At 49.1% G+C, this 24389-nt stretch overlaps 1 protein-coding gene and 1 long non-coding RNA gene across 12 annotated transcripts in view; one reads left to right on the top strand and one right to left on the bottom strand.

Moving 5' to 3' along the window:
• Window positions 1-1733, top strand: part of LOC126037103 (uncharacterized) — a 108916-nt gene extending 107183 nt beyond the window's left edge. For all 4 annotated transcript variants that reach the window (XR_007505505.1, XR_007505506.1, XR_007505503.1 and 1 more), the window contains exons 3-4: window positions 742-903; window positions 1626-1733. This is a non-coding gene — a long non-coding RNA (uncharacterized LOC126037103). The remainder of the gene's footprint in view (window positions 1-741; window positions 904-1625) is intronic.
• Window positions 1-24389, bottom strand: part of LOC126037102 (uncharacterized) — a 191037-nt gene that overhangs the window by 139869 nt on the left and 26779 nt on the right. The gene's annotated exons all lie outside the window — the stretch shown is intronic.

Here is a 24389-nt window from a genome sequence, read left to right as displayed (position 1 = left end):
CGAACAATTTCATCCCTTAAAGGAACTGACTGTGTCATCTAGGCAAATCTTGGGCTTCATCTCTGGTCCTCAGGATGCAAATGGAGTAAAAGTATTCATGCTATCTGTTTCTTCCTGAGGTCAGAGGCACGTAAGAAGGCTGCTGCCTGGCGTCACCCATTCGTGCATGCATGAGCTCCTAGGTGTGCGAACTGCACCCCCAGGAAGGAACGTCTGTAACTGTGGCGTTTGTCATGTCAATTATCTTTTGTTCTCCCATTTTGAGGAGGACTGTGAAGTGAATGTAATGATGCTAGTCCTGTGAATCCTAGTCCTTTTCAGGTTTAAAAATAATTTTTAAAAGAATTACTTTTTAGTTAGGAAAGCTGATGAGGTTTTCTTCACAGGGTTGGGAGAGCCTGGCATGTTGTTTTTTGCGGGAAGATGTGAGGACTGAAGCCAGATGCAGTTAAGGAAACACAGTGCTATGAATGCAAGCAACTGATGGAAGAGTGTCACCTGGATGAGTGTTTCTTGTAATGTGTTACTAGCGTATGGTGTCTCCTCACATCTCATTTCTCGGCTGTGTAGTTCGATGTGTCACTTGTTCAGCTGCTGCTGCTCATTAAATATAAATCTCCATTGGCAGGAGCAGTTACAGGGTCGTGGATCTTGGACCAAGATCCTCAAAACCCCCTAGCTATGCGAGGTTTCCCTGCCGCACGCGCACTGCCTTTGTGTCCTGACGCTCTGTTTCTCCAGAAATGTCCGTATTTGCGTGGGGAGTTTCAAGGACCTGCCTGTGGACGCGACGGCCCCTACACCCCTGATGTATTCTTCTGGTGCTGCATCCTCTTCTTCGCCACCTTTGCCCTGTCAAGCTTCTTGAAGAAGTTTAAAACCAGCCGCTACTTTCCAACCAGAGTAAGTAGAAGGAGGTGGCCAGTGTCCATCTCCGCACTCGTTTCCCAAAATGGCTTTCCTGGAGCACTAAGCAGTATTTGCCCTGCCTTGGTCAAGCTGGGAGACGTTGGCCTTGCAGGCCAAGCTCTCCAAGAGCTTGGATGTCCCACACTCATTTCCATGAGTGCAAAATCATCGTAGCGTTTCCCACCTGCCTCGTGACCTGCCCCAGATTGAAGATTTTTGGGGTTTGATTTTTTTTAATTTTTTTTCTTCTCCTCAGGTAGTAGGAAGTCAGGTTTCCCAAAGTTTTGGGGGTTGGGGGTTTCGGTTTGTTTTTTTTCCCCTACCTTCTGCGCATTATGTGCTCGAGTGGAAAGTAGATTCGAATGAGGAGCTTCCTTTTGAGGACTAAAGGATGCCTCAGTGCCTTGTTGCCGTTGTAGCTGTGAGTGTAGCTGTAGTGGCAGACATGTGTTTTCTTATTTTTAATATTATTATTTTTAGATTTTGACTTAAACCAACCCTTGTTGGCCTAGTTAAGCTTTTTTTTATTGTCTGACCCCAGATCTCACAGGGACAAACACAGCAGCAGTATCTAAGCAAGGGATCAGGCTGCATGTGCTCAGAGGGGTGGTGGGATTTGGTTAAGCAGCCTTAATGTTGTGGATGTCTGCAACTCTTGCATCTCACCTTACGGCCCTGTTTGCCATGCCCCTCTCACCTCTGGTTTCTCGCCCCAGGTACGGTCCACAGTGAGCGACTTTGCTGTTTTCCTCACCATCGTCATCATGGTGCTCCTTGACTTTGTGGTTGGGATCCCATTGCCGAAGCTCCAGGTCCCCCATGCGTTCAAGGTAACGGGGTGTTTTGGCACGTGGGGGTGCCACAAGGTGATGCCGGGGCAGGGCAGGGCTGAGTCTGGAGGAGATGCTGGTGGTGTGACCATCTCCTCTTCCACCTCCAAGTGCCTTGCTTCCTCCTGGAAACGAGAAGATGGCCCCAAAACTAGATACCTACAGGGGAAGTATCTAGAGCTGCTTGCAAAGAGGAGACTGGCACTGCTGAAGCCCCCGGGAGAGGGGGACATGAAGCCAGGGCTGGGAGGTGCTCTGACGCAAGGAGGGAGGGGAAAATGAAAGCCAGTGGAGTGCCTGGGCTGGGAGACAATGCTGATGTGTGGGCTTTGTTGCAGCCTACCAGAGACGACCGCGGGTGGTTCATCAACCCCATAGGACCCAACCCTTGGTGGACGGTGTTGGCTGCGCTCGTCCCAGCTCTGCTCTGCACCATCTTGATATTCATGGACCAGCAGATCAGTGCCGTTATTGTGAACAGGAAGGAGCACAAGCTGAAGGTAAGGGCCTGCGAGAGATGACCCCAGCCCCTTCTGGGCTGCAGGTCTGGGGAGAAGCTCTTATTCCCGATGCTTTCTGAAGGCATTGGTTTGGGACAAGGTCAGGCTGCGTGGCAGGATGCTCTCCTGGATTAACAATGATGCAGGGAGCAAGTGACAGGGCAGTATAGATGAGCAACCTTTTGGGGGAGCAAATTAATCTTGGAGCAATAGAGAACTGCGTTTTTGTTTTAAAATGGCAGCAGCAGCAGGTGTGGGGAATGAATTGTTTTGATGCGCTGCCAGGGATAACTCAGAGTCACACCTTCCTTGCAAGTGGTACAGTTTTCTTTGTGAGTGGAAAAAATGGTTTGGTGCTTTTGGGTTGTGGCTTGTTGTTTTTTGGAGAAGTATTTAATGCACAAGCTCTGCATATCCATTGTGTCTGAACTCCTGCCAGATTTTCATGCCAGGTGCTTGTGCAAAGCCTGCATACACCCTTGCTTGTTTCCATTTCTTGTTTTGAATTCTGAAGAAGTTGACTTGTGCTCGAGCAGGGTTTGAGTCTGACTTGCGACGTTATCCTTGCTCTTGTGCTATGGGATGCTCTGTTTCTTGTTTTCCTGCCTGCAGAAAGGATGCGGGTACCACCTGGACCTTTTTGTGGTGGCCGTGATGCTCGGGGTGTGCTCTGTGATGGGGCTGCCCTGGTTTGTGGCTGCGACCGTCCTGTCCATCACCCACGTGAATAGCCTCAAAGTAGAGTCTGACTGCTCAGCTCCAGGAGAACAACCCAAGTTGCTGGGGATACGAGAGCAGAGAGTCACTGGCTTGCTGATCTTTGTGCTCATGGGCTGCTCTGTCTTCTTCACTTCTGTGTTAAAGGTGAGAGGAAAATGCAAACCACCCAACAACCGTGAGCTTGTTGGAGGTTACAGAAAAACAGTCCCCTCTCTGCAGGCCTGAGTAGTTAGTTGTGGAGCGGAGGAGGAGGAGGTGGTCCCAACCCTTGGGGCTTGACCAACGGTGGGAACCAGCCTCGGTTAGGTTTTGCAGCCCTTCAGGCCCCCGTTTGGTGTGCTTGAGGCGAGCAAGCAACGCAACTGCTTGAATTTTTGGGTGTCTTTCAGGCCCACCCATGTTTATGGGTTACAGTTGAGCATATTCAGACGAGCACATCTGCTCTGTTTCAAACAGGCAGCCCTTTAGTGGCTGCAATTTGCTCCCCAAATGCCGCGGAGCAGCCGTTCCCAGGAGCTAAACACACTGAGGTCATCCCTGTGGGCTTCCTTGCACGTTCCTCCCACAAAGTAATCTCGTCTCTAGGCTAAAAGGAGGCCTGTGGCCTTTGCCTGTTGCCCCAAGAATAGGCAGAAGTGTTTCTTCTACCGCCAGAGAATGCGGCATAGGGTAGCACGGGTGAAATCGCCTATTTTCCTCCAACCTTTCTGGAAAATAGGATTATTCTGAGGAGAGATAACTCCCAAGTTCAGCCTAAAGCAGAGCCTTAGCTCACTCGTGTGCACAAAATGGCAAAACAATGGTTAATATCTGACCCATCTCTAAGCCTGAATGGAAGCTGGAAAGCTTCAAGCAATTTTAGGCAGTGCCTGTGGAAGAGGGTGGTAATACTGAAAATGCAATACAGAAAAAGAAACGATTGCATTCTTTCTTTTTTTTTTTCTTCCCCCCCCCAGTTTATACCAATGCCTGTGCTTTATGGCGTCTTTCTCTACACGGGTGTGTCGTCGCTCAGAGGAATTCAGGTACGGACTCTTTTACAGCGTGCAGCATGTCGGCTCCCTGGTATTTTGTCTCTGTAGCAGCAGGGAAAAAAGCAGTGGCATGGGAAAAACTTCTCGCAGAGCAAGCAATGAAACTCTTTTGTGTAAGAAAAAGATTGGTGGAGGCACAGGAGGTATGGGAGGACCAGGCAAGTTCAGCGCTCTCTGTTGCAGGGTTTAGGGCAGGTCAGTGTTTGGTTACGTGAAAAGCGGGGGAATTTGGTGCAAAGGGAAGGCAGTTTCTACCACTGGTGGAAATCCTCATGGGGGGATTCAGTGGGCCGAGAAATGCTAATAATGGAATGGCATGGCATAGTTGCCGTTTGGTGGGCAGCTCTCAGGGGCAAGCCGGTTGCTAGATGGAGCGAAGGGAAAATGGGTGCTGCTCCCAGGAGGAATGCAGTGGGATCCAGGATTTCTGACGGCAAGCGAGATGCTGCAAAGTGCCTCCACGTCTCGAGAGGGCCAGCAACTTGCCGCAGTCCCAAGGTGGCAACCTTTCCCTTTTATTTCGCAGTTCTTTGATCGCTTGAAGCTGTTTTGGATGCCAGCGAAGCACCAGCCGGATTTCATCTACCTGCGGCACGTGCCCTTGCGAAAGGTGCATTTCTTCACGGCGATCCAGCTGACCTGCCTCGTCCTGCTCTGGACCATCAAGGTGTCCCGTGCCGCCATCATCTTTCCCATGATGGTAAGAGCTGCCACCGCTCGGCAGCGGGGTGTTTGCAGCGTTGGAGTGAGAGGTGGCATCGTCTCTGAGCTCACCGCATCTTCCCTCTTATTCGTGAAGGTTTTGGCTCTCGTATTTGTCCGGAAAGCGATGGATTTCTGCTTCTCAAAGCGAGAGCTCAGCTTTCTGGATGACCTTATGCCAGAAAGGAAGAAGAAGTTGGACGATGCCAGAAATGAAGCTGGAGAAGAAGAAGAGGTAAGGCTTGCTGTGTCCTCGGGGCTGGACATCTCCGTGTGTCTGTGAGATTGCCTGTTTCTCTTACAGCTTGTCTGGAAATGTTGGGGGAAGATCAGCACTCAATCGAAATAGATCCCAATAGCCTGTAACTTTTGTAACCTTTGTTTCCTCAAGTAGCAGTGAGCTGAACGCTTGAATACAGGTGTAATTTTTAAAACGAGTCATTTTTCACAAAGGTCATTATCATTATGATGATTATTATTAGATGCTGCTGCGGCTGCTGCTGCTGGCAAGACTTGCTCATAATCGTGTTTTGAACACACAGTCCCCCTGCCCCGAAATCTTTGGAGTGAACGGTTTCTCCCCTGCTGCACTAATACCTATAGCTGCCAAGGGGCAGAAGCGGAGGGCAGACTGCTAAGTTTGTGCTGGGCATTCAGCTTATCTCCACTTTGATCAAAGACAGAGAACGTGATTTGTCCCTTTTTTACATCAGGAGTCCAGGAGGGCCATGGAAGCTGCTGCTGCTGCAAGTTCAGTTCAGCTGAACGTGGGGAAGACCAGTGACGTGGATATCCCAAAGCAAAGCAGTGACAGGTAAAGCTCCACCAAGCGCCAGGAACCCCGGCAAGATTAGCTTGAAGGTGTTTGGCAGAGTTTTCTCCACTTGCCTCTTTGTGGGGCATCCCACAGAAACCAGCAGGCAGCTTGGTGGGAAAATCAAATTTGGGGGCAGGGCTGCAGGAAGTGATTGCAAGGCTCTGACTGCAAGCAGAGTGGCTGCAGCACTCGCGTTTGACCCCCAAACCTTGCCTCATCAGTGCTTTTACGGTAGCTGGAGATCCTCATACTTAACACATGAGGAGTTGCAGGCGTGATCTGTACCAGCAGTGGCTTAGGAACCCGGACCGGGGCTAAGCCCCAGCAAGAGCCTTTGCACAGAGCTGTTGCTCTGCAGCTCCCGGGCTTGCCTCCCAAAACTCCTCATCCAGCAAAACCTCCCACACTTATGCAGAGCTTTGATTCTCGGGGCTCCGCTGTTCCTCTTGCTGATGCTAATGCCCTTGGTGGCATCAGTTCCCATAATCACGGATTGTTATGTAAAATATTTATTGCAGGACTGATCCTTCTGAGATTGTTATCCTGGATGAAATGTCACAAATGACCGTATGGAAGGCTCTCACTTTGAAGACAGAAACCCTTTGAATCCAGGGAGGAAAAAGGTAAAGGATTGCACGTGAACGTGACCGTGCTCCTCTGCAAGCGACGGCGCACACCTACGCTTTTCCCACGCTTTGGCCGGCAAGGCTGAGCAAATGGCCTGTCCCTGGGAACAGGCAGGGAGGTCTGTGGCATGCAAACCAGCTCCTCTCTGCTGGGGTGGTCCCCCGAACAGGGCTGAATCAGCAGCAGCTGGCAGGTCTTCCACTGATGATGCTCTCCCTCTTTTTCTCTTCCCTTCACCTTTCCCCACTCCCGCTTTTCACGTTTAGGAATCTTGACTTTGAAGGAGAGGAGTGAGAGCGTGACTCGGGGATGTGCCAACGCAGACAGAGGGAGAAGGCGCTTTGTTTCAGTTGGAGGATTCCCATTAAAGCCATGCAGATGTTTTCAGTTATCCTTGGTGTGCTTCAGGCATTCAGTATCTCTAGACCAGCAAGCTGAGGGGAATGTCACAGTCAAGGGGAGTTTGGTGGTGTTAAGTCTGTGTGCGTACGTGCGTGTGGGGGTGTGGGTTTGTAGTGGTAGAGGGACTGCTACTGCTTTATCATTCAGTGCTCTTCTTTTAATACCTAATTCCTCCTCTTTGTTTTCCTTCTCTTTTTTCCAAATGTAAACTGGGAATGTCCAAAATAATTTTCTGTTATATTTGATGCATTCTCCACTTTCTTCTTGATCACGACTGGGTTTTTGGTCTGGTTTGGAGTTCTGGCTTTAATTCACTCTTATGTCTCTTACTGGTACAAGAGGGATGCCCTCTGCAGCAGGGCAGCATAGAGAGCGTCCGAGCAGTTGGCCTAAGGTGAAAGAAAAGCATTTGCTCCCTGCGCTCCAGTTTTACCTTTCTTGGTTGGTTTGGCAAGTATCACAATAATGTGTGATGAACTGACCGTAAACCCCATTCACCGTCTCCCTGTGCCACTGGGGGGGGTTGGTAGGGAATCTGGGAATGAAGTTGTGCCTGGGAAGAAGGGAGGGGTGGAGGGAAGGTGCTCTGAGATTTGGTTGTATTTCTCATTACCCTGCTCTGGTTGATTTGTAATAAATTGAGTTAATTTTCCTCAAGCGGAGTCTCTTTTGCCTGTGACGGTAATTGGTGAGTGATCTCTCCTGTCCTTATCTCGACCCACAAGCTCTTTGTTATATTTTCTCTCCCCTGTCCAGCTGAGGAGGGGGAGTGATAGAACGGCTTTGGTGGGCACCTGGCATCCAGCCAGGGTCAACCCACCACAGGGGGAAATGATGTACTTAAGAAATTATGTACTTAAGCCACACGAAAAAGGCCACAAAGCTCTTGTGAAACAAGATCCCCTTTGTATGATCAACGCATGCCTTGCTAACAACTGTGCCCCTGAAGAAGAACTAAAAAACTGAGAAGAAGGGAACATCCTACCCCAGGAGGCGCCAAAAAGTTGAATAATTGCTAATAGGCATGAAGTCAGAAGCATCTTCGCAAACTGGAGGAAAGGTAAAGAAAGGTGGCAGGGGGAGATCATGACCACCAACTCAATTCCACACCAAAAAGACTTACCCCCCCACTCTCCTTGAGCATGCGCTGTAGAAGAAAAGAACACTGGACCTTTAATTCCAAGCAGGGAAACTGTAGCCCAATAGAAACTGTGCGAGATAAGCTACTCCCGGCAATAGTTTTGGGAAGAACTTTGGAAATCGAATATGTATAACTGAACTGTATAAATTGCTTGCCCCTTTAGGCATGAGGGGTGCTAGCGTTGCGGATTACCACCTAGCCCCCATCTTTGCGTAAACATGAACTGGAATAAAATACCTCTGCTCTGTATTTATATTGGCATTTTGCACCCCGGGTAAACGACCCCACTTTTGGGACAACAGTGGGGCAGGCAAAGCACCGCATCCCGCAGGCCGAGGGGCTCAGGCACCCACGCCGCTGCCGGAGGACTGCCGGCAAGAGGTTTGGCATCTGGCGAGGGGCTGCTGGGCCAGGGTGCCCAGGCACCCACCCCACTCCCCCAGCCGCAGCCACGAGTGCTCTCAGTGCTGGGGCAGAGGCCGTAGCAGCTGCCTGTGCCCAAGCCTGTCCCGAGCGGAGGGAAGACTTTGCCGGCGAGGAGCAATCCAGTGAAGGCATTGCTGAAATTGCTGGGCTTGAAGTTGCTGCCGGGCCAGGAGGGGGCCGAGGGGTCCTTGTGCAGCACGTCCTGCTCCAGGGGCAGCAGCTCTCAGGCCAGCAGCAGTCTGCTGGGGGGGACGCTCAGCAGGGACTCGGGGACGGGGACCCATGATACCGAAAAGCCGGTCAAAGAAACTCTCTAAGACTCATTTTGGAGTTTTAGAAAGTAGGCATTCCTACCCCTACTTCCCACCCCGGCTGGCCAGCGCAACGCGCTGCCTACCTTCTTGAAGGACAGCAGTGGTTTGATGCTGACGAAGCCCATCTTGTTCTTCTGGACATGTTTCAGGAGGAAAGCATCCTTGGCCAGGTTCTCGTCAGAGAGGTGGAATTCCACCTGGGACACAACCCTCCTGGCCAGCTGCCGGTCAGGGACGGAGTAGCTGCAGTCCAAGAGATCACCCCCCAGAACATCGCTCGCATCGCAGAAGCTCCCGGCAAAGCAGCAGGGACACGGGTGTGACTCGGTGGCCTTTGGGATGTGCAGCACTGCCCAGTCCCAGCCACAGCGGTGCAGATGGCAGAGTCTTGAGGAGCGGGGTGGCTCAGCTGCGCTCTGAAATGAAACGGAGTTTTATGCTTTTAGAAGCGCGCTTGCCTTCACGCCCCCAGCATCGGTCCCTGCCACAAGTTACGCAGCACATGGCCTTGCACAATCTTGCAGCCAGAGGTGCCTCACGAACAGAGCGCAATCTCTTTGATTACCAGGATACAGGCCAGGAGAGATCTTTGGCCTCCGGTTCACGGCAGTTGTCCCGAGTCCCCCAGGCCACACACTGTTCACACAGCGGGAGCGAGAGGCCTGTGTCCTTGGTACCCTTGGGGTGTCCTTGCTAGCGCCGAATCCTCCAAGCACGAGGAGGGGATGTACTAACCCCATCCCTGGGATCCCGTAGAGCGCAAACAGCCCCAGCGCCCTGACACCGGACGTTGGGCAGAATCCAGTCCTTTCCTGGGAGCACGCGGTGCGTCTCCTCCGGGGTGTCATGCACCCAGGGAAAGGGCTGCCCCCTCCCAGGGGGATCCAGAGCTGCTGCTTTTCCCAGCAGGAGACTGAAAGACCTGACAGCACTACTGGAGCGAGGGCTGTGGGAAAGCGTGCCACCGAGCGACACCGCGTGACCTTCCTTCGCGCCTTCGAGGTCCTTTTTCCTATTTCTGCCTCGCTCCAGTCAACGCAGCGAACAGAAGCGTGGGCAACGGTCACAAACGCATTTGCCATCTGGCGCAAGGAGGCTGCGGCTGTAGCTTGGTCCCCGCTTCGCTCAGCTGAATCAACTTGTTGTTCTTCCCCCACCGGAAAAATACTGTTGAAAGCCAAGAGCATTTGTACCCGCAGACCCCGAGAGCCGCCTGTAGGCCCCGGGGCCACCCCAGCCTCCCTTAACCCTTTCCCTCCCCAAGAGGAGCTGGGGAGGCTCTTGGGGGTGGGGCAGAACACAGGGAGCCCCCGCATTCCTTCCGGGGAGACGCCAAAGAGTCCTTGGCAGCCAACAGCCAGAAGGGACCATGGCGCGGCCACCAATGCAGCTCCCACTGCCTGGGCCCTGGGGCCCCCTGGCGCCCCAGCTTTTCCAGCCATTCATGCTCCCCAAAACCTTCTACCCTTGAGGTAGGGACCGACCCCAACCCCTGCAGCCCAGGGACGCTCTTTGGGGGGGCAAGAGCAGAGGAGACCGCCGGCCATCGCTCCTGTCTCATTCTCTTAGGCTCAGCCAACCCGTGCCGCCTGCCCACGCGGGAGCAGCCCTTCCCTGCAGCCCGGGCCCCCCAGGCACCACCAGCAGGTATGGCACCCCAGTCTGCTCTGGCACCTTCGCCATCCCCATCACACCCGTTCCCCCGGCACTTTTCGCATGGGGGTTCAGCAAGCCCCAGTGAGCATCCTTGCCCTCGCCCGGGCGGCGCGTGCCCAGTAAAGCCCATCTGCAGAGAATTCCCCAAATATTTGGGGCCACCTCTCCCCTTTCACCTCCTAGATGCCAGTCTCCTCCCCGATTTGCGACCCCGTCCCACCAGCACAGCAGCTCACCCTGTGGGGATCGCCCCGGCCACAAGCTCCCCACGCCCCTGGCCCAGAGCTGGGGGATGTCGGCCATCGGGGCCGGCTTGGCGGGTGCCCCCAGAGAGTCCCCCCGGCCCAGCACGGCTCCCCCTCACCCACACAGGTCTGCAGAGGGCTCCATGTGGCTGCCTCTTCGACCCCCGGGTCTTCTGCATCCAGTGGACAACCACCGACCTGCCTCCACCGGCCACCGCCACGCTCGGCCAAGGCGCCACTTCTCTGCCGGGTGCTGCCCTGTGGGGTCCCACGGGCTGCGGGGCCCCCCTGGCCTGGGCAGCCACAGGGACCCCCCAGGGCCAACCATGATACCTCACACCCTACAAAAATCAGGAGTGGGGTGGCCCCAGACCCTCTGGAGCTGCCAGTGTCCATCCCTGGCTACCAGCACAGCGAGGGGCAGCTGGCACAGATCAACATCCCCAGCACGGCCACCCCTGTGGGGGCACCCCCAGGCGGCGATGTCCACACCAGCCCCTGCGCTGCCACCAACAACGAAGCCCTTGGGGACACTGCAGGCGACCTTGCAGTGTTTCCAGGAGATGGTCCTGGAAGAGGCCCTAAGGCTCTTCGGTTGCTCCCTGGATGGAGTGGGGGTCAGCCAGGATGCTCCCAGCAGGAGCTCCGTGCCCGAGGACGCTGGTGGCACCAGCGCAGACACCCCAGACCGCGACTTCAGCTCGCTCTCGCTGCCTGAGGAGATGCTCACCCCCGACTACTGCATCCCTGAGCTCAGCGACACCATGCTGAGCCTCAAAATAGTCAACGGCGGTGGGATGGAGCCCCAGGAGCCGTGGCAGGACGCGGGGATGGACCTGCCACCATCCCCACCTGCCACGGCCGGCAAGTGGAGGAAGAGGCAGGCGCAGAGCTCCTTGCCAATGGCACCCAGCAAGCGCAGGGCTCTGGCAGCCAACGTGAGGGTGTGTGTGTGGGGGGGGGATTAGACAGGGGTGAGAGGGATGGAGATGGGGGGAATGGGGGGTGGGAGTGGAGGGGGGGGTATTTGTCGAAGGGGGGGCCGGGGAGGGTGGTAGGGAGGGGTTAGACCAGCTTGGATGGGACCTTTTCTTTTGTGTTTCCCATTAAAAGCTCTTTCTCCAGAACCGCTCCGTGCCTGTGTGGGACGGGGAGGGAGTGCGGGGGGCACCGGGAAACAGCCCCCAAGAGGTGCAAAAGCCCCGCCGAGCCCCAGATCCAAGCCAGCAAGCCCCGAGGGGAACCCAGCCACCCCCAGGCCTGAGTCACCACCAGCGCGGCAGGCGATGGTGGGGGGGGGGGACGGGAACGGGAACAACTCCCCGTTCCCCTTCCCCAGGGGAAGCAGCCCTTTGGTGGGGAAGCCAGGACAGACAGGTCCCTGCAGGACTCACGGACACGGCCCCACGCAGAAAGCAGCACAGAGCCCCTGCGACAACGACAGACCTTGGGGGCTGGGGGGGACACGGGCACACACGACAACAAGGGCTGCAAGGCCTTCGTCTTGAACACCACCAGCGTCCCCTCCAGCGGGGACAGGGCTCGGTGCACAGCCCTTCAAAGCCTCAAGACCATCACAGCCTTCCTCGGGTCCCACTGACCTCAGCCCCCAAGAGCCCAGCTTTGCTTCACTGACACAGCAAAATAACCCCAAATCACCCTAAGAATGGCGAGGGAGGGAGCTGCAGGCCAGGCAGGGACCCTCCTCCACTTCTCTGGCTGCGCCTTGGGCAGCTGCAAGACCAGGAAGGGGGGAGAAAAAGTCAGAAGGAAAAAAAAAATAAAAATCACTGCACCGGCCAGAAAGTGCCTGAAAACTTCATCCCTCTTCATTGCCCATTTCCCATGCGAGCTCCACAACCTGGGAGCAACGCAGCCAATAGAACCTTCGAGAAGCAGACTCACAGCCTGCTGCAGCTGGCCCTGCTCAAGCAGCCGAGGTGGGCTGGATGATCTCTAGAGGTCTCTTTCAGCATCCATTCTGTGCTGCTGTGACTCTGTCTCTATCATGGTTTAAGCTATAAAAATGAGAGCTATAAAAATGGAACGCTGTGTTAAGAGCACAAGGCTCTGCTAGCAACGACCTTGCTGTGGCTCCTTGCTGTGCTGAGCCCAACCGCGTTTTAATTTAAGAGTAGATTTTTAGTGTGAGCAAAAGTGTGATTATTTTATTTTGTAATTTATGTAAATAAAGTGGGTTTGGTTTGTTTTTTTTTTAAAAAGGATAAGTCCTGCAATAAATATTTTACATAGCAATCCGTGATTATGGGAACTGATGCCAAGGGCATTAGCATCAGCAAGAGGAACAGCGGAGCCCCAAGAATCAAAGCTCCGCATAAGTGTGGGAGGTTTTGCTGGATGAGGAGTTTTGGGAGGCAAGCCAGGGAGCTGCAGAGCAACAGCTCTGTGCAAAGGCTCTTGCTGGGGCTTAGCCCCGGTCCGGGTTCCTAAGCCACTGCTGGTACAGATCACGCCTGCAACTCCTCATGTGTAAGTATGAGGATCTCCAGCTACCGTAAAGGCACTGATGAGGCAAGGTTTGGGGGTCAAACACGAGTGCTGCAGCCACTCTGCTTGGGGTCAGAGCCCTGCAATCACCTCCTGCAGCCCTGCCCCTGCCCAGCTCCCTCCACACAGCCCCTGGCATGGGTCCCTGCAGCCCTAGAGACTGGACTACGGCTCCGCAGCAGCCTGGGGCCACCAAAGCTGAAACGCTGAAGCCCCGACAGGCTTCCAGCCAGAGAGGGTGGCTGCCCTCCTCTTCCCCTGGGGTGCTGAACCTGCTGGCAGCATCAGTCCCCAGCTGGTGCGTCTTGCGTACATCTTTCTCAATTAAATGTACAGTGGATATCTTCTCGTTCAGCTAGTCTGGAGCTTAAAAAGCAGCTTAAAAATACGGGACAGGGTAATTTTTGGTGGACATGGCCAGAGCCTGCATGTTCTTGAGAGAAACTTTGGAAGAAGACCTAAGCCTTAAGGCACTGCCCTGAGGGGGTCTCCTTCCATGACGCAAATGCTGCTCTGGAGCATGGCGAGCTCTGTCCCAGCAGTGCCCAGTGCCTTTCCCTGCCTGCTGTCACAGGATGGCCACACGGGAGAACTGTGGCCAAGCTGCTGGAGCACTCCGGCCTTACAACACCAGAAGGGCTCAGGAGGAGAGTGTGGCAGTGGAAAGAGCAGCTCTGGACACAGCAGGCGCTGGGGCTCCCTGGCAGTGCTGCTGTTCCGGGACTCTGCACACAAGCACTGCCCCTGCAGTTCCAGAAGTGGACTCGGAGAAAGGATTGTGGACAAACAGGTCGCTGCAGGATCCTTTGGGGCGGCTCCTCCTTCACACAGGCTCTGGGTCACACTAGATCGGTAGATACTGAATTAGAAATGGGATGGATAATGACATTTCTTTGTGGACAACATGATTCCAAGGAAGAAAACCTGAAAACACAAAACAAACCGACTACCAACCACAGGTAGTCATACTCGGGCCACGCTCGGAGCTGGGCACCCCAGGGGTAGATGGTGGCTGAAGAAACCCTCAGGCACAGGGAAGGGGAGGGAGTCCATGCTGACCAGCATGCTAGGAGGCAGCAGGCAGTGCTCAACAGCCCACCCCTCGCCTCCTTCTCGGAAAACACCCCACTGGACTCTGCTTAGTCCAACCTGGCCCCGCAGCACTCGACGAAAGGCAGAGCAACAGCAGAGCTGGCCAGGAAGCAGGGGGCTGCGGCTGGACCCCCCAACCCCTCTATTACTTGCTCTCTCTAGTTTCTGCAGTTGCAGAAGCAGTAGCAAGAAGTTACACCAACCCACTGCAGTAGCAGAAGCGGAGGCGACTTCACATGAGCCACTTCTTTGCTTAGACCTAACAAGTAAAACCACAGGAGACGTTAATTCCTGCAATGGAACGTCTTGCTCAAAGTTACTAACCGTACACAATCTCAACGCAGAGCTGCTCCTCTTTAAGGAGACTGATCATGCATCCCTCACCCCCTCCAGCTGGACCTCCAAGCCACACACACAGCAACCAGCTAAGAAAGCAGACAGAAAACAGCAAAGTTTGCAGGAAGTCTGGCATCAAGGAGCCTCCCTCACCTTCAAGTCCAAGGTATTTTCTGGCTCTGGTCATCTTGTGTTCAGCACAATCACAATTAAATACATTCAGTATTGGGTTTAGGGTCTTAGGGGGATGCATTGTGGCAGAAGCAAGAGAAAACAATGCATTTGTTACTAGGGTTTGTTTTAGTTTAGGCATTTACTTACCTGGGGTTTGTCGATAACCCTGAGGATCTTGCAAAGCTAGCACCGATTGCTTTGCTTTTCAGTAAAAACAAAAATGAGAAAGAAGGCCACATACAGCTTTTCTCTCCTTCAGGTATTCCAGAAAGAACTTGCCCTACTACCAGCTCCATCTGGCAAATGAATAAAAACCTCTGTCCCCAGATGATCAGTGATAAGACACTATGCCAGGAAGCGATGTGATGATGCAATTGCTAACAGCTAAGAAGCGCTGCTTCTAGCACTGACTCTTGGTGACCTGCGCTGGACCAGATTCAGACAGGACTGCTAGAGCCAACAGCAGCTGCAAAGTTATAACCGCAGATGTTTCCCAGAGCATAGAAAAGCCTGCTGGAGGGATTCACCCTAAAGGACAGGAACCACGCTTGGCAATACTGTCTCTAGCTTGGGCTGCTTCCTTCTGAGTATTGTAGGGAGAGGAGTCTTTATGCATGAGGAACTTGCCTTTCAATCACTTTGACAGAAGACTTGCTCCATAAACAAAGGAAAACACTTCAGTTGAACTGGTGCAGTTTGAACTTTATTTAAAACAGCTGTAATCTAATCTGCATAGTGCTGGGGCAGCATCCAACCTCTGCAATAGCCAGGGAAACTCCAGAACAGCAACATCTCTCTGCACGCGGCCAAGCGCTGAGTCAGGGTACATTAAAATAAAGCGTGTAATCTGACCCATGCTGGATCAAGTCCAGGAAACTAGTAACCTGACTTCTTCCTAAACTTCTTCTTAACACCCTAAGAGTGAGGGGGGGAAAAACAACAACAACAACAACAAAGCACAATTAGAAGATAATTCTGCAAAGCAAGAGTTAAAAAAAATAAATCCATGTACAGGCATATACTTTGATATCAATTAGCTAGGTTAGTTTGAGACCAGCTGCAGAAATGCATGTGCTGACTAGAGGTTAAGGGCACAACAGCCTTTAACAGGTCAAGTGGAAGAATTTGTTTAAAAGCATGGTAATATTACAGGCTTGTAGACCATTACAAAACACTTTTCATAGTTGCTTTGCCGTTTATCTTATCACCTACTTCAGCTTTAATTCCTTCAAATTAACGATGGAGTTTTATTTACACAAGTGCTGAAGTTGTATACCTACTGTAACTAGTACACAGACTTGACAGTATTGAAAGACCATGGTTTTAACCCAGGTCACAAAACCAAGGTAACCATTTTATAAACTCAGGGTGTAGCTCTGCTAAAAGCCACTGAAGTAACATAGGTTCTCTTTCTTAATTTTAACCTGTGAGTAAACCTAAGCCTTGCACTCTTAAGTTTTGGGTTTTTTTCGAGGGGAGAAGGAGGAATAAGACCTCTCAAACCCACTAAGGCACATTTTCTAAGAGATGAATTGCACTTGAAGCAAGCTGGAAGCCAGAGGTAATAAGGAAAAAAGGTAAGTATACGGTCATGGTCATGCTTTCTCCACAAGTCTGGAATACCAGCAGTAGGGGGAATGCTGGAGAATGAAGACCGTGCAAGGTAGCTACATGCCCCTTCGGTCTTGTCACTAGGGTTTGAGGTGGATGCTTAAAATGATCAGAGCTCAGAATTGCGGTTTAAGCCAAGCAACTAATTTTAAAAGAAGTCAGGGGTATCTGTTGTCCGCACAGCAAAATGGGACTTCAGCTGTCAGCGCAGTTTGCAAGCTGCACTATTCAGAGGGTGTTAATTCAAAACCTGGAAATACTAGAAGCAGGAAAGCAGTGTTCCTAGTCTCCTCAAATTTACTCTACCATGACATCATCACTTTGTAGAACATACTTTTTCTGGCACTGCCCTGCCCGCCTTACATTTGGTTTACTTGTTTGGGGTTTTTAAGCAGATCCCACGTGCATTAAAAAAAATTAATAATAATTAAAAAAAAAATCTTTTTGGAAGACAGTATTTTACAGTACATACGAAAATTCTCTGGAAAAACATACAACTTCATTTACAAAAACACCAAGTTATAAAGAAGTTACAATAGAGAGAGAGCACAACATTTGTTTCATGGGATCAGAATTTCTCCCCACCCCTCAAAAAACCCTCATGCACTTAACTGGGTAAGCAGTGTTACCAGTTTACAGAACCGGAACTTCAGACTACTACAAGTTTTCATGTAACCACGTAGAACAGCTTTCAGGGTTTATCTGAAAACACTCTCTGCATGCCAATTCCTTTCAAGACTCTCCCTTGCAGGTGGGTAGCAGTGCCACAACAGCCTTGGCTATTGCAATGTTTAAGTACATCTTCAGCTGTGTGTTCCGAGTTTAGCTTTCCTACCCAGCGACAACAAAAAAAGCCCTCAAGTCTCATGCTGGAGCAGTCTCAAGACAAAAATCAGATACAACGGCATGGGACACGTCTATCATCTCCATACCTTGGTAGCATCCTCTGCTGCGTTGTCTTCAATACCACAATTATTTATGGGCCTCCATGGGAGGCAATACTTGTGTAGCGCGTGGCCGTGTTAGGCAGGGGACAGCTGCTAGCTGAGGAAGCTGAGCACCATTCTGATAGATGCCCAGGAGTGTATGTGCCAACTGGGAAAATAGTTTAGGAGAAGAACAATATATGCACATGCACTAGGAAAGCACAAATGAATACAAGCACGTTCAGACACACTTGACACCACAACGTGGTTGCAGTAACTAGTTAACCTGTTTACCTACATTCTGAATCCAAGTCACAGGGCAGCTTGGTTTTTGTGGCTTTTTCCAAAGCTGTTTCAGCTAGTGACAGTCAAGACTTTTAAAAAGACTAATAGGGATAACTCTTACAAGAACATATTTGGGAAATGAAGGCTGAAAGAAGTTAAACTAAAAAGCATATTTTTGTTTACATCAATAAACGCGTAGAGTACTGATGTGAGGTAGTCTAGGCACTAGCAGAGTCCATTCAGCTTTTCAGTTAGCCCACTGAGTAAAACCCCTTCCTAATTACATTGTCTGTAGATCTGCTGCTGACATCTTCTGGACTGCCGCCGCCTTTGAATGCTGAATCCTGGCCAGTTAACTAGAAGAACAGAATACACAGACTCAAAATAATTGCTATACTGAAGTTACCTTCATATTTGAGTACAGCTTCCAGTCAACACATTAACTGTGTTAGTGGCCATTCTTAAAACAACATTTAGACAACACTACCCTTACCACACAGGAATCTCAAGCCTCGCAAGAAGTCGTACTACCCAAACCTTGAAATCTGTACCTGAAGTATTCAATAGTAGGTAACAGTTCTGCAAGCTGATTCTTTACAAGTGTCAAAATGGAGTTTTTTCTAGTTGTTCTTTGCCTCAAATCAGAGGTCAAGCCACACAAACAGCTGTTTAAGGAGAGTTATGTATAGCAAGAAAACAAATCAAGCATTAATCAAAAGCTCCCACAAAACCCAGATTTAACAAGCAACTCCACACGGTCGTTTCAGCAGTGGACAACCTGTTGAGTAGGCTGCTGATTTCTAAAGCAGCAAAACTATCAAGAGGCATTCGAAAATCATCTGCCAGAACAAGATTAGCTCATACGTCTACATTTATAACATTCATGTCCTCTTCCTTTTGAGATTTGCGTTTTTTTCTGAATGAAGAACTGCTTCCAGTTCATTGAGCAATGGGTCAGTGCAGTAATATACAAGTACAGTAGTATTTAGAGAGCCTGCCACCAGACCAAAACCAGTCACTAGTGCCAGATCTCGGGGGAAAAAAATTGTTTAATAGCTATACAGTCCGTTCAAGACAATTTCTCACACCTACATCCTAGTAAAACTAGCATTATGCTTAAATTTAGATTCCTGAATCCATTGGGGATGTATATATGCATTTCTTCTCGGTTATGTCATGCATTGTACATCAAGAATTAATTCTACTTCAAACCCTCCCTGGCCTAGCCCCCCTTCCTTACCTTTTCTCCGTCTGCTAGTGTTTTGGGGCATTCTTCTGATGGAGGTGAATGAGGTCCTTCAGTGGTCACTGAATAAGGTCGTTTAGGTGCACTGTTCTTAGGATCTGTAATTCCAGTCCCACTTAATTCATGCTGTCCTTGGACAAAACGTCCTCCTGGTTGAGAAACTGTGTTACGTCCTGGAATGGTGCTACCAACTGGAGGTCCCAATGTTCTTATTGCAACTGTAGCCTCCACTTCTGTAAGAGACACCGCGCTTCTAGAGTTCAGCCGTGAAATTAAAGACTGCATTCCACCCACCACGTCAATACATACTTGAATCAGTAACAGGAATGGAGAGTCCCTTAGACACTGATGGCTCAGCTACACGAGGTAGCTTCTCTCTCTTGTTAGCACCGTTAGATTTCTGGTATGCAGCATTGCTGTAAGAGTCAGATGCTAGAGTTATAAAAAGCTCGTTTGTAAAATACTATACATTTCCTTTCCAGAAAGCCCATGCAAGACAAATGTCTGTCTTCTTAGCTCATTGTCACAGCTCTACCAAACAACAAACTCCCAGGCAATCTAGCACGAGATCTTCATTTTGACCGCTGAACTTCAGACCGCAAATTTAAACTTCAGCGTTTTCTTTAGTCAGTCTCTATGTACTTGCACTGTCTTCCAGCTTAGTACCTCCAGCACTCTGTACTGCTTTCCATGAATGGATCTGCTCTACCCATACGGGCATCCCATTTTATTTTAGTTTTAATGCCACTCCTCCAGTACCAAATGGTCTGAACACAGCAGGCATTACACATTTGGTACTCTTGGGCTATTACTCTCAAGATTACATATTCCTCCTGGGCTGAAGTAGCTTATGAACAAGCAGACCTCCCAGGAAGTGACACACACTTTTACTGCCCGAGTTGTCATACTGCTGCACCAAGGCAGCAGCAGCTCTAGTGTTGCTGTGATCAAGATCAGCACTTCGTTAGAACATCATACTGCTTGGCATTAACCATACTTTTTGTTAGAAAGAACAAAATTACCTACATGGAAAACACTCGGGCTTCAAGTTACACACTAACCCAAGGAGATCTACATTCAAGACCAAATAATTCCTCCGGTATCCACTTCTCCTTTCTTCCGACATGTCTTCATGGATATTAAATTCATTTTTTCAAGGATTTCTTTAACCTGCCTCCCCCCACGTGCCCAAAGGAGATGACAGCTTTGTTCCTGAAGCCATTAGAGCCCTCCACGTGCTTATGAACAACACAGATTCAAACAAGAAATCCCAGACCTCATTCCCATCGCGAGTCAGTTAAAAAGCAGCTTCTTCACAGCTTTAAGGTTATGGTGCTAACCTTTCTCTCTCCACCTCTCTCAGTGGAGAGGTGTCCACTTTAGCAATCTTATGTGATGAAGAGGAATTTTCCGGTGTTCTGGAGCCCGTGTCTCTGGAACTGTCCAAACAGCTTCCAGCTGAAGAAGTCCTTTTGCGCTGAAGCCCACCAGCATTTTGACTAGTACCTGGCATGCTTTGCTGAAACAACAACATCAAAATAATGAAGTCTTCAAGTAATTATTAAAGGAAAAAAAAAATATTGCCAGAAGAGCCCAATTTTTAATATACCTTCTTTCTTTTCGGTAAGGTTTCTGCAGGCAAAAAATGGTGGAGGTGCTTTCTCTTCACATGAGCTGCCTCAATCTTCACACCTTCCTTTAGCACATTGAGGTGGTTAGCCTGGCTGTAAACTAACAGGAAATTTAGTGTTGTAGCTTAGTGGGAATGTTTGCATTGGGTATTTGTCAAAGTTGTTGACATGATTTACATTTGCCACAACATTCAAACACAGTGCCACTGGATGTAACGTACAAGACAAGCATCGGTTCGGGTAACAGTGCAAGTCTGAGGAAGTCACCCCACCTGGCCTGAAACTCAGACAAGCGTTTTGATGCCTTTTTTCTGTGCTTGTCTCATATCCCAAAGCATGAGCTAAAAAGAAGGTCCGCTTTTACTGCATTTACTCATGTTGTCTGAGCAACACAACACACAGCTCATGCTGGTACCATGGAGAAATGTTTGTTTGCACTGATGAAGAGTTTAAAGGACTTAGAACTTTTTGTCCAAACACACTCGTCACTCCCGAAGAGTAACCCGATTTCCTTAGTTTGTCATTACGATAGCAAGGCACAAGCCTCACAGCACACGTGCACTTCTGAAAGGCACAAGAGCAGTCAGCTTGGGAAGAAGTAAACCGACTTTGGAAAAGACCTGTACTTTCAAATGACTGCTCCCCCCCAAGCCCCTTTATTCTAGCATTATCTAACAACGCTTGCGATATGACTTTATTTCTGCATCTATCAAAAGGAATAAAGGAAGATGAACACGGAGCTTGACGTGCAAGACTGCATGTCATTACAATGTGACCACTCACTGCCTTTCAAAGTTCTGGGATGGTATCGTACAGAAACTGTTATTTTGGAAACAATACTGTCAGCAGGCATTCACAACTTCTTTTAGAGCCTGATACAGTCAATTCCCACTTCCAAAGTTCAGTAATTGACAACTGCTTTTGACAAGTGTAGCTACACCCAGTAAACGGGCATCTCTCTCCTGGCTTCACACCTGACTGTCCACTTCAGGAATCGCAGTTCCTTTCTGATCGTTCACTATGATCTGCAGAACTGTTATTTCACATATGGGATATGGTACATAGGGCTGTAGTACACACTTCTGTTTCAAGGTGGACTTACATTGCCAAGGTGTCAAAATAGTATGTTTCTAAGGCTAATCTTCTACGTGTCACGCTCTACAGAAATAGCTAATAGCTAATACCAGAAGGAAGCACAATTCACTTTGTGAAGCAACTTGCACTAGAATTAAAAATCGAAACCCTACGAGACTAGAGCAAAATAGAGGCTTACCTGTATCCTTGAATGACTGTATAACGCACGTTAAATCAACGTTAACACTTTCTGCATTCTCCACTTTCCTAAACACGATTCCAAGAAACCACATTGACACATATCCACTCCTAAAAAGACAGAGTCACAAATCTATCATTTATGCACAGATGCCAGTTATTTGGGTGCTAGCATCTACTCTCAAGAAGGGATTAAGCAAAACAGTTTAGTTGTACGCAGCAGCTAAAGATTGGAGTCAGCCCATACTCAAGTTCTCCGAGAACTCCTCCCTCAAGTTCTCCCTTCTTTAAAAAGATCCTACATGCTCAGAACCTTGCCCGGCAGACCTCGTACCTACAAAACAGTAGGTACATAACTGAACATCTCTCACAGGTAAGCTGAGGTGAAGGAATATAAACAAGGTACAATACATCGGCCAAACTCTAGTTCAGAAAAGTAATGAAACTCACTGTTTACAAAGTTCTCGGCTGCCAGGGAAAGACTGTGGCTTTACATGTGCAATAGATATAAATTCATTCCTCTCCAAGTTTCCAACCAGCACACGAATTTTAGATTCCACAAGGCCAATCCTGATAAGAACAAGAGACATTTACTCATTTTTGACTGTATCCAGCACAGTAGTTATCTGCCTTCTTATAATACAATGCTAATACCAAAAATGCTAACCAGTCAGTAAGTAAGTAGTAAGTTTCATTCAGCTCAGCAGATACTAGATATTTATATCACACACACTGGAGTTGGAGATGTTTTCAGGGACATTGGAGCTTCAAAGTTTCCAAAGACAGAGGCAGTAAGTAAGTTTAACTTGTACTCTTAACAGGTCAGACACAACACTTCAACATATAACCTATGATGAAAATGTCAACAAGAAGCAGATTCCCAGCACCTCTGGCTGCATTTTGAAGTGCAGCAAAGCTCCTTTTTACCCCAAAGATCAAGGAGAACAACTGTTTAGAAAAGGCTCAAGCACAACTCTTCCATTACACCTGAGTAAAGATGCTATTCTTCTTGCAGACTGATCTGTGAAAAGAGTTTACCCTCTTCCAGCCAAACTGAAAAATATCGTTCCTTTAATAAACAAACGATCCAGTCAACACAGTCTCATCAGAGACTTACCCAAGAAATGTATCATGACCACCAAGGCTATTCTTTTAAATGAAGTACTGGCATTTTACCCTCCTACCTAAAACACTGATACCCTTGAAAGCAGTCAGAACTCTGTACGTTCTTCACAAGTATCTTATGTTGATGAACAACAGAGATGTGCCATCTATTCCCAAATCCATTCAAGAGTTGGTGAACTAAACTTGTTCTTATAGCAAACGGAAGCAAGTTTGTCTTCTGCTTTTCATTTTCCCAGATGCAAAACTAAGCCCCGTTTGCTGCCATTTCTGTCACTGCAAAAACGTCAGCTTTTACTGCAGCCAGAACTTTCCTCATCTTTATTGTGAGATACAATAAGCCTTCTCCACTTAAAACATCTCACATTAAAAACTATTTGGCTCTAAGCCCTCTGCCCAGAACTCCTTGTTGTATACCTAACTGCGACTGACATCAAGCTGTAGCTGACACGATTTTTAAGTGAACAAATTAACAAGTTCAGGTAAGAGGTATTACCTACTAGAGCTGTTTTTAAACAGGAAATAAGGTGTCTTTCAGAGGTAGCTCAAGAATTCAATCATTTGCCTTAGACCGCAAGCCGAACCCTGAAGTATAACCAAGGTGCCCTCAGAACAGGGGTCTGGTACACACAGCTATTTTCCTTGCTTACTTGAGCAAGGCAGGCAAAGCACTCGTTTCTTCAGAAAAAGAACACCACACACATTACAGTACCTTAATTCCTCACCGTTTCCCCTTATTTCAAGACTCACAGTTAGTCACCCCATTCACACAGGTTCAACAAGTTATTACTGGCATGTCTGCCTTGAGACAGTGACAAATACCACGTCAGCAGCAGTCATTTTCTCTAACCACAGTTGAAGGGGTTCTCACATTACCTTTCACAAAGTAGATCAGCACTCCTGCAATTTACCTATCCACTACCAAGCATGCCGAGAGGATCATTTCCAGCACTAAACACAAGATGCCTGAGCACACTACTAGATTAAAACGTAGTAAACACTATTTATCAGCATTCAGGTACTCTGTGCAGACGGTCAGGTTTCACCCCGATTAAACAGCCTTGTTTCACTTCACTGGAGAAAAGTAGGCTCTGGAACAGGCGGACTACATTACCAGAGCAACTTAGCGTTGAGTGCAGTCTAGTCCTAAATTAAATATTGCATCCAGTAAAAAAGCTATGAAACCAAGCCTTCTAAGGCTCTACAACAGTCATCTTCAAAGTGTCGGAGGGGGATGTACCCCAGGGGGTGCACAAGACAATCCACTGGGTCCGGGAAGAAAAGATTAGAACTTCAGTAATGCGTACGTAACTTGTAAAGAAGTAGACATAGACTGCAACTATGTGTTCAAAAATTACTTTTTTTTTTTTGTTTTGCTCACAGGAGTGCACAAAAGTTTGGAGACCACTGCTCTATAAGTCAGTAAAAGATCAAGCTCTCCAGTGTCCACTACACATCTGATGACATCAAGTAATCCCCATTTACTTCAGTCTCTGCAACAAGGAACATCTTCCTAACTGAAGTAGCCTTGGGTAAGTAGTCTCCTTAGACTCCTAAGGAGTCTGCTTCTCCAGATGGCACAGAGCATACGCACGCTAACCCTCTTTGTTCCTTCTCATCATGACTTAGGTCTTTAGCTTAACTTCTTAAACAGCAAGATAACTTACTTACGCTAACTTCCCTTCACAAGAAAGCTTTTAGTTTTGCTGAGGAACTGTCTACTTACCTCCCTACTGTATTCCATGCTGAGCTGCACAGTCAAATACTTTAGTTTTGTGAACTGTATTAACCAAATGAAGCGCAACACTGAATTGAGCGTCAATGATGTATTGAACCCACACTCAAAGCAAGACTTACCACTCT

This window comes from Accipiter gentilis, unplaced genomic scaffold (genome assembly GCF_929443795.1).
Source record: "Accipiter gentilis unplaced genomic scaffold, bAccGen1.1, whole genome shotgun sequence".
Classification (NCBI taxonomy): Eukaryota; Metazoa; Chordata; class Aves; order Accipitriformes; family Accipitridae; genus Astur; species Astur gentilis.
This window is presented reverse-complemented; position numbering and strand designations above follow the sequence as displayed.